Here is a 9,967-nt window from a genome sequence, read left to right on the forward strand (position 1 = left end):
CTCTTTTCAAGAGATTTTATTGAAATGGAAAATGGTTGTCAGAGATAATTTTGTACAAGGACCAACTTTCTATGATGAAGGTACTTACACTCTGAATTTTCTCACTCTGTCTTTGGCTCTCTCCCTGGAACCCCGTACACTTATTGTGTTAATTACTGTGTCATTGCATCGATCAAATTATGTTTTCTATTGATTTACTTTTACATTTACCTGTGCTGCCCACCAGGTTGTGAATTCCTAGAAATCTAAAGAGCTTTTCTTACGTATATTTTTGTCTCTCTCTCAATGTTTTGTGCATGATATGTGCTCTGTCATTGTTTAATTGAATTAAACATATGCCTGAACAAAAAATGGCTCTTTTAACCTACTTGACTCACACTCTTCGGGCTGGATTTATCTGCAGTGTCCCATTTTAGATGGAACTGTATTGAACTAGATTATGTCTAAAGAAGCATTATGCATGGGGGCATTATGTGGACGGGAGTAAAAATGGTGGACGGAATGGTGGACGGAAGTAAAAATGTCTAAACTAGATAAGAAGAATTTTGGAAAGCTATGGAGGGGTGGGAACTAGTTGCTTTTACATATTTATAAAATTGTCATTAGTAAAAGAGGGGGGACTCACTGTGTACTGCTAATAAGAATATGTCTGTTGGGTAGATGTTAAGGAGCACAAGTTTCAACTCAAGCAAGAAAGCACTTTCACAATATCATTCATCAGTAGAATGGTTTCCTCACAAGTCAATGAATTCCTCAACACTGAAAACATTAGAGCAGGAACATTAAGCACCTCTTGATAAAGTGTGGCTCCATTAGTTCTGTGAAATGTGTTGGTGTTATCTTCCAGTAATTAAATAAAATTTTGGCTAAAGAAATGAACCAGTTCAACCTCTTGATGGATCTTTTCTCCAAATATGAAGTCTAAATACATAATGCTCTTTTCTGTTTTGTAAGTAGAAGCTAAGAGAATTCCATTCTGATTTTACTCTGTTTATTTGCAGTCCTTTATCCTCTTTAATATCTCAAAGTTGAGGAAGCCTAAGTTCATTTTATACATGATAGAACTGAGCCTTCTAGGATATTTCAGTATCCCCAAGAAAATCTACATCCCTCAGATTCTGGAAATTCAAGCTACCTTGACTCAATACCAAGGAGTTAAAACTTCAGAGAAAACAGGTTATTAGTAACATGCATAATGCAGTATCTAGTACTGTCCCTAGTACTGCAGAGTACTAAAAAAGGAGAGATTATCTTCACTAACAGGAGTTCGTAATATAATTGAGGAGAGATTCAGCTACTTGAATGCCAATTATTGAATGATATTTTACATTATAAATAAGCAACACATTACATCACAGTAACCTAAATTACATACTAAATTTGAGTGCTAAATACTGGTATTAAAATTTAAAGATGTGTCTTTCTTAAAGAATAGTTATCTGATAAAGACCATGAGTACATTTTAAGAGAAATGAGTTCTTGATCTGACAGTGAACTTGGTTGCAGACGTTGCGCTGGAGTTCAGGCTTAGGCTGGCTCTAAAGGATAGGAGGGATGTTGATGGCAAGAGCATATCAGAGGAGAGTGATGGATTATTTTTGAGTAATTTATCTTTGATCTGGACTAGAGCTTTTATTTATTGATTACTTACTTATGGTCTCCTGGTGCCCCTTTATTCTGTTTTTGTAATCTAGAAGAAATAAGCCAGATTTAATGTAAATGTTGATATATTATTAAATACAAGTGATAATACATAAACAATGTGGCCAAATATTTTTAACAATTCAAAATTCCCTTTCTTTTTTCTTACACTTCCTTCCAGACTGCTACATAATAACAGAAACATAATTTATTCTCTTGGGCTATTCCTAGACTGTACAGTATATCCAGTGTTATGGATTCTAAGTTATGTTTTCGCTATATTTGGTCTTGTTAAATTTTCATTTGTTATTCTAGGATGATTTATGTTAAATATAATATAGTTTCTAAGTCTCAAAGAGTGAAGGCTACAGATTATAAGTTACAGGGTATTCTGTTCACTTGAACTTCCCAGAGAAGTGGGATCCTAGATTCAAATGCTAAGTGGCCAAGTAGATAACAAAGATGTTAATATTAGGTCTAGTATAAGCAATAGGGGTGATGTAGCCTAGGGCAAATGGCAAATTGGAAAGTAGATGCCCTGACTGAATGTTCAAGTTAAAAGAAAAACTAAAAGCTTGGGCCAGCCAAACAATGATGGAGTCATATTTCGCTCACCAGCTGCCAGTTCGGTATCCCTCATCAGTTGGTTTTTGTTGGTTTGGTTTGGTTTTATTTTTGTTTTTAAACTTGAAAAATGTAAAAATGCAGTTGTCCTACCAGACTTTGTCTGACTTCTGCTACAGGCCTCAAATACACTAGACTCAAGAATTAGGGAATGCATCCAGAAATATCTACTTGACTAGGATAACAGGGATTCCTAGATATAGAGATAAAATTTGTGGGAAGTGTCCTAGTAAATAATTTATTTACTCTAATTGTAGATAACATTGGTGTGAACATGTTGAATGTCTCCAGGTGGCCTTCAGTGCCTCCTTAAAAATGAAGTCATCAATATAAAATAACTAGGGAAAAAAGTATAGTTTGGGAAATTACATTACGTCTGTAATGACAGGTGCTTTGGATAAGTGATGAACATTTAAACTGGAGCTGAATGATAAGAATGTCCAGGTGTTCAATTCAGCACAGCCTAAAGTCAAGAGCAGCTTTAAACATTGAATGCAAGTTTCCAATTCAGTCACCCAAATCTCTTTACTGTAACACTATTCTCAATTATTAATCTGAAATTGTGGATAAATATTTGAGTCATTTATTCATTCAACAAATATTTATCGTGTATTGTGTGCCAGACTGCGTTTTAAGCACTCAGATTACATCAGAGACCAAAACAAAAATCCCTGCCCTGTAGAGCTTAGAGTCTAGCAAAGGGGTTACAGACAGTAAACAGTACACATAATAAAAGATAAATTTTCTTGTATGTTGGAAGTGATAAACACCAGAAGAAAAAAGAAAAGGAGCAGGGTAAGGTAATGGGGAGTGCCAGGGAGTGGGTGTAGTTGGCAGTATGATGTAGAGTGGTAAGGCGGGATCCCTTAAGAGGATGAGAACTGAGGGATGTGAAGAAAAGGAGTAAGTTAGACAGATATCTGGTGGAAGGGTCTTCCAGAAAGAGGGAACAGTTGTTATGAGATCATCAAGGGGGATGTTATAAGGAGGCTGGTGTGGCATAAGTGGAATGAGCAAAGAGAGAGGAAAGTAGGAGAAAAGGTTAGAAAGATAACTGAGCATTGGACCCTGTAGGGACTTTGAGGCTGGCTCTCTTAAGGATTTTTTTTACCATGAATGAAATGAGCTATTGCATGGTTCTGAGCTTGAGAAAGAATGAGGCAGCCACCAATTTATATCTATATCTATATCGATATCGATATCTATATCTATATATCTATATAAGTGATTACTTAAAAAAATTAACTGCTTTAACTTAAACTGTTAAACTTAAATTGATTGCATGATTCAATAATTACAAAAACACAATTTACATTTAAAAAGTAAAAACTAGCATCCTAAACACATGCCAGACCCACAGAAGGTCCAGTAGATCAGGATAGGGCAGGCAGGTGCCAGGTGCGGAGCGCTTTCAGGCACGGAAGTGATGGCACCCGCATCACTCAGTGCCTAGTCATGGTAAGTGCACATGCTATACAGTGTTGCCAAGAATATGTCAACCAGTTGGAGAGCAGAGAAAATCCTAAGACAATACAAATTTAAGAAAATGACACCCCACTGTCTTCACAGTTGCTCAGAGGTCCTGAGGCCACAGATAACAAGCTGTGTCTGCTGGCCACAGTAAATTACCAACTTTTTTTTTTTTTTTTTAAATAATGTGAGGTTTTTTTTGGTTTGTTTTTTAAAAAATTATTTATTTATTTATTTATTTATTTATTTTTGGCTGTGTTGGGTCTTCATTTCTGTGCGAGGGCTTTCTCCAGTTGTGGCATGCAGGGGCCACTCTTCATCGCGGCGCGCGGGCCTCTCACTATCGCGGCCTCTCTTGTTGCGGAGCACAGGCTCCAGAAGCGCAGGCTCAGTAGTCGTGGCTCACGGGCCCAGTTGCTCCGCGGCATGTGGGATCTTCCCAGACCAGGGCTCGAACCCGTGTCCCCTGCATTGGCAGGCAGATTCTCAACCACTGCACCACCAGGGAAGCCCATAAATTACCAACTTTTAATGAGATATGGTAAAAAACCTGATTACTAAACATGTAATACATGGAGGGATGATATTAATACATGTGCAGAATATCACTGCTGACCAAGGGCTGTGGGGCAATATAGAGGAGTATGCTAGATGATTCCACATGATCGGTGCTGGGTTACCAATCATGGCATCTTCATTCATGGCCAGGGACCAGGGAGCAGTGTGGGTAGTGAAATGTCCCATCATCTGCTTCATGGCTCCCTTGGGCTCTGGCCACCTTCTAGCCCCAGGAGTCCTCTAAGACCCCTGGGATATTCATTGGCTAAGAATGAGTATTTTTATGACAGAAATCAGGAGCTGTGGGAGTGACTGAGAAGCAGAGAATGCAGCCAGACTTCCCAATAAGCAAGTAGTAGTGAAACTTCCTGATTGTGATGAAGGATGGACAGATACACGCAAGGGACCCAGAAGAGTGGGCTAGGAGGTAGGGATGACTATAAAGCCCACTGTTGGTGGGCCTCTACCCATGACTAAAGAATTGGTAGAAAGACTTCTGCAGCTTAATATGCAATAGCTAAGTGAATAAAAATACCACAAACTGACCTCTATTGCTCTGTCTTCAAAATTCTAGTGTCCATGAGAACAGTAAACACTTTTGTATTCTCCTAAGACTTCAGGAAAATAGATTCAGAAAATAGGAAAAATTATATTGTCTGAGGCATTATCCAGAGAGGCCACATTGTATATAAAAAAGTTTCCTTCAAATGAGACATGGAATCATCCATAGGCATAGTTGAGCACAAGCCCTAATAGGTATCTCAGTTTGTTCTGAATAGGAGGTAGACTGAACGGTGGCCTTTCAAGGGCAAACGTAACAGTGTTGCCTCGTAGCTATGCAGAAGAATGGATCTTGTCTACCACTATTGAACAATATGACCTAAAGCTGATCATTACAATAATATAATAAATATTTTCTTCCTTTTCATACTTACAAATAAATTCTACATTTCCTTAAACAACAACAAAGGTTCAACATCAGCCTTGGCACTGACCTGACCATGAGGGGCCATAGATCAAGGAGCTTCAGGTGTCACGGGACAACTGCTGCAGGCCTTCTAGTGGGAGCTGGCTCTTCTAGGGAAGGGTGGAGCTCAGTGGGCTGCTGGGGTTGGAGTTGAGTGCTTGTTGGAACATGAATGAAGCTCTTTCTCAAATTCCTGGTCAGGATCAGACACGCTTCTCAGAGACGTGGCCACTCCCATCTCTGATCCATTCAATGGGAACCTTGAAACGTACATTTTTTTTTTTTTTTTCTGGACTGAGTCTACTGAGAACGATTGGCTGGAGCAGGATGTAGCCTTTCCTCCAGTGAGGGAAGCAAAACATTCAGAATGAGAGCTGTGAGGACTTGCATTCCACCTCTAGGCCGTGTGTGAGTCATATAATTGAAATTGGCTAGGTTGATATAGTTTTGGAGCTCATTCTGGGTCTCTAGGCATTGCTCACCACGTTGTAATCTGTCTTGCTCTGGAACTTCTGCAAGTATCTGACACCCTTAACATCTCCAGAGGACTTGTTCTTAAAGTAGATTAAGCATGGAAGCTCACAGTTGAGGAGGTTTGATGGTACATTAAGAGTTTAGTGGTCTTATCCTTCTCAGACCAGTTGTTTGGACCCATTCCATAGTCTTAACATCATCATGGGGAGAGCAGTAACTATAAGTAACTATAGTTTGAGGGCCATATTAGCTCCTGCATACTTGACCTTTGGTGTAAGTCTACGTGCAATCCCATATGGCTGAAGCATATGGGATAGGTATTCCTCATTATTGGGCTCCACAGAACAAATGTCATCAAAAGATTACAGTGAGAGGAACATAACTGAGGGGCTGCTGGAATTTACCAGGCTTAGAGATTGCCCATTTTCATGGATACTCAACAGAGAGAACCCAGAAGAGTAGCCAACACAGAGCTTTTCCTTGAACATTGTCGTGCACTGTCGTGCATTGTCGAGCCACAGTTTCATTGAACTGTCTGTGAGAAGGTTTAGTTCTATGGATTTCGTAGCAAAAGATCAGGCATTTCACTGCTACAAGCAGACAGGTTGAAGAACTCTTCCTACGTGTTGAGCTTAGGATGACTAGGCAGCCCTTTATTTCTGAAAGCTTGATGTCAAAGCTCCCTTCCACTGCCTCAGAGGAAGAGTATGGATAAAATGGAGCATGGTCCTGATAAATTGAATATTTATAAATGGAATATTTCCTGCCATATCAATAAACAAAGGATGTCACAGTCAGCAATGGTTGCAACCCTCCAGTGTGAGCTGGTGAGCCCCGAGGAAACTCAGGGCTGAAAAGAATACCTGCCATCTAGCAGCCATCAGACTGCAGCCACTCCCTGCGGTGAGCCCTGAGGAAACTCAGGGTGTGAAAATAACAGGCCCCAGATAGCTGAGGTGCATATCAGAGGAATGATTTCAGTGAGTCCAGACTCTTGCATCTTCCCATGCACAGAAAAGCGCTAAATTCCTTAACTTGAGATATCTGGTTTTCTTTATTTAACAATAATCGTTTGACCTTCCCAATTACCTGCTCTTTATTGCAAAACTCCTATACATCCTGGCCCCTCCCCTCGCCTCCTGGGCTGCAGCCCTCATTTTGCCCCAAATAAAACTTAACTCACAGCTCTCACTTTGTGCATTTTTTTTAAAGTCAACAGTCCTAGCAACAAAGCTATTCCAAAAACAGAAAAGGGTTGTAGTTTTCTTCTTGGGGAGAGAAAGTTCAGTATGGTACACTTTCTTACAAACAGTAGCTTGAATGATCACATCACAGGTAATCTCTATTATGTACACACTTTGCTTTAAACCGACTGCAATCTTAGATGATTTTCCATAACAAGTGTCAGAATTGCTTTAATAAGAGACAGTATCCTGTCATAGGCTTCTAGTGGAATATGCACAACATGATTTTTCAGTCTGTTTTTATGTAGGATAGATTGGAGTCCTTCTAGAAACCTAGCCAATTTCCTCTTTGCTTTCTCATTTTCTGTTAGAATTAGTAAAGGACTAGTCTTTAAGTTGTACTTAAGAGAGAAGCTGTCACCCTGAATATACAAGGAATATCAGCTCGGATCACGTATAACAGCTAACGCGAGGATAAAGCTCATCAAAAAATCCTCACCTCTAAGATACAAGATTGGCTCACAATAACTCCAGGCTGGGTGGGTTTTCTTTCAGGCAAATCATACGGAAAGAGTAGACAGTTATATACCAATACATAAATCTTTGTCATCCTTTCTCCACACTGGTATGTTTTGCACCTTAAGGTAAACTTTGTAGGGTGTTCCTAGGCCTTTCTGCACATCCACTTTAAGAGGCCTCTGGGACTGCCTAGAGGCTGTACAGACCTTGGGAGCACTGTCTTTGTGGGATACACACCTCCAAGCGTTAGCCTTGTTAAATTAGTCCAACCATGAGTGAGGTGCAATGGCTACAGCAAGTAGGACTGGGAAAAAACTTGATGCTAAATCAACGACCTTTTGGCTTTGGTTCAACCCATAAGAGGGCCTGTGTGGTGACAGTGGCACAGCAGCTGGACTTTGCTGCAGCCGAGACATGACTTTTTTTTCTTAGATGATGCATGCTGAATATTTAGGGGTGTATGTGCCTGTGTGTGCGTGCACGTGTGCACATGCACACATGAAGATACCTTAAGAAAACAAATCACAAATGAAAGAAGACGAGAGAGGAAGGGAGAAAGTAGATATGGCAAAATGTCAACTGGTGAACTAATGGAGGATTATATGTGTTTCCTGTTCGAGTCTTCAACTCTTACGTAAATTTGGAATATTTTAAAGTACAGAGTTGGGGTGGGAAGAAGAAATCATTAATAAGTATTGGATGGGTCTGAACATGAAAAGGATAAAAACTAAACAGTACATTCTGGATATGTCTTCCTATGTATTATGGTATTTATCATTTGATTTATTATACTGAACTATCAAGAGTTTGTACATGAGAATCATATGTGAATCAGCATTAGACAGAAATTAGCCAGAATATCTTCTCATAGTCACATTTTATAGCATTTCTTAGAACTCGAGTACCTTTTTTTTTCTTCGAACTTTCTATCTTTGTAAGAATTTATCATGTGCTCCATAGAAGTACTTGGTCAAATAGTATGAGTGTGTTTCATGTTTGGTAATTGCAATCATTGTTGCTTTTGTTGTGGTCATCCATGTACAATGCTTGGTGTCAGTCTGTTTATCTCTTGTAAAAATAAAATACAGTGTGTGTGTGTGTGTGTGTGTGTGTGTGGAAAAAAAAAAAAAAGTACTTGGTCAAGTCAATTTTGTAAGTATTGCTTATTCTTTCCTCTGGGAGCATTTAAATCAAATGTGTTTCTTCCTGGGAACCAGAGGAATATTTATAGCTTCCAAAAAATGCTACTGTTTAAACTACTTTTTACTATGAACATATACAATTGCATATTTTTAGAACAGCTAGAAATTATTAAAATGCATGTTAGTTAATGATAAAGTTGAGAAAATAAGTTAGTGCAAAAAGGTTATAAGTGTTTACATTCATCATTGTCTCTATGGTTTTATTCAGACCTCCTAAATGTAGGCATCTGTGCAGCCACAGGTCTGGAAACTAACCATTTTCATGCAGTGACTAAGAACATAGCTTTGTTTCAGGCAGGTTGAACTTGAACCTGGCCCCACAATTTTCTACTTGTGGGACTTTAAACAATTAATGACCTTTTCAGGGCCTTGTTATCATAAATAAAGTCCAAGGAAGATACTACCATCTGCTCTCTGAGACTGTTAAGAGGATTTATAGAAATGAGATAGTGCACATTATGTATTCAAAAGAGTATCTGACACAAATAGTGCAAGCCCATTACCACCACTTTTATCTACATCCACACCAGATCATCCTCCTTGTTGTCACCAGGAATGTCCATCCTGATTTATGCCGAGTAGAAACACTCTAAATCATTTATGCCAGAGGTGTGTTATTTAAATCCCAGAATGGAGTTGAAAACCATGGTGTCAGGTGCCTTTTCATTTTACTGTCGCTCTAATATTGAGTATTTTTAGAATAAATTCCTTACCACTGATTGTTCCATTCTGTACCGATTGGCATAGGAAATCCATAAATGTTACCATTGTTTCCTGATGAGGTACCATAAATTATCCTATATTCCAGGAAATATTTTTATTAAAATAAAATATTTTACTTAACTTTAAGTTTTTTTAATTTGACAATATTTATTATAATTTATAATGATATACTGTTATGGCATAATATGCAAAATAAATATAAATTAATTTTTATTCAATATAAATTAAATTATAATTCATTTAAAATTAAAATATAATATTAAAACATAGAGTATTAGTGTTACCATCTGCGTGTCCCTTTTCTTTTTAAACATTTTTAATGATGATACCAATGTATAAAGTGCCCATATAGCCATGCAGTATAACTTGTTAAATTTCTGTATCATGTGCTTCATGGAAGAATGTGGTCAAGTCAATTATGTACGTATTGGTTATGAAACTGAGCAGGACCCTGTGGGGCTCCTGGGCACGGAAGCCTTTCCGTGTCCCCCATTTCCAGCCAGCCTCCATGACCTTCCCTGAATTCCAAAAGGCAGATCAGTTGCTAATCAGGGAAGTGAGGGGATGCAGAGACAGGGAGGAGACCACCTGAGGCCAGATTAAAG

The 9,967-nt window shown here is 38.7% G+C and overlaps 2 pseudogenes; both read right to left on the reverse strand.

The window, feature by feature from the left end:
- Positions 1-5,727: 5,727 nt before the first annotated feature.
- LOC137756272 (serine/threonine-protein kinase MRCK beta pseudogene) lies at positions 5,728-6,615 on the reverse strand (annotated as a pseudogene).
- A 204-nt stretch (positions 6,616-6,819) lies between these two features.
- On the reverse strand, positions 6,820-9,407 carry LOC137756273 (serine/threonine-protein kinase MRCK beta pseudogene; annotated as a pseudogene).
- Positions 9,408-9,967: the final 560 nt, after the last annotated feature.

Source organism: Eschrichtius robustus, chromosome X, assembly GCF_028021215.1.
Source record: "Eschrichtius robustus isolate mEscRob2 chromosome X, mEscRob2.pri, whole genome shotgun sequence".
Classification (NCBI taxonomy): domain Eukaryota; kingdom Metazoa; phylum Chordata; class Mammalia; order Artiodactyla; family Eschrichtiidae; genus Eschrichtius; species Eschrichtius robustus.